Below are 674 nucleotides of genomic sequence, written 5' to 3' on the forward strand. Positions count from 1 at the left end.
AAAGAAAAAGCATGCAGTATTCCATTTCTGCACTTTGCATTTAGTTATAATTATTCAAGCAGGAGCATCTTTAAACACCAAAAGGGGGAATATTACAGTTGTTCTGATTTCACATGCTAACTGTGTTTACATGCTAACAGCATTTCTCAGGGACAATTATCTTATTACTAGTGCGCTAATCTTTTCAATCTTTTCAACACAGTTTACAGCTGCAGACTTCAAAAATTAAGGCTAATTAAGACCCTGCTTTCAGCAGGTATGGTAAACAACTTACATATTTTAACAGAGTAAAAGAAAGTCAGTTTGGGAAGAGGGTGAGAAGGGGGCACAGTGTCAAAGGTAGAGAGAAGAAATTTTGTAGCTTGCGTCAATTTGAGGAAGTACTAACAAACTCCCAATGCTAGTATTCCTTCCAGAGTCCAGGATTCAAGTTCCATTAATGGAGAGGCCTGCAGAATTCAGGACCAAGGACAGCTGGTCTGGCCCATTTGAGAAGAAAGTGGGTATTTTGCATCCAATTATCTATTTCCATTCATTATATTCTTCCCTGTGATTTCCACATAGAGTAGTTGCTGAGAATATGGACTCTTGTACCACAGCACATGTGTCCAAATACTGGCTCAGTCAACTCTTCTCTGTTTGATGTTACTTCCTTGACATTATGTGACATTGTG

This window comes from Galeopterus variegatus, unplaced genomic scaffold (assembly GCF_000696425.1).
Source record: "Galeopterus variegatus unplaced genomic scaffold, G_variegatus-3.0.2 Scaffold921, whole genome shotgun sequence".
In the NCBI taxonomy this organism is placed as follows: Eukaryota; Metazoa; Chordata; class Mammalia; order Dermoptera; family Cynocephalidae; genus Galeopterus; species Galeopterus variegatus.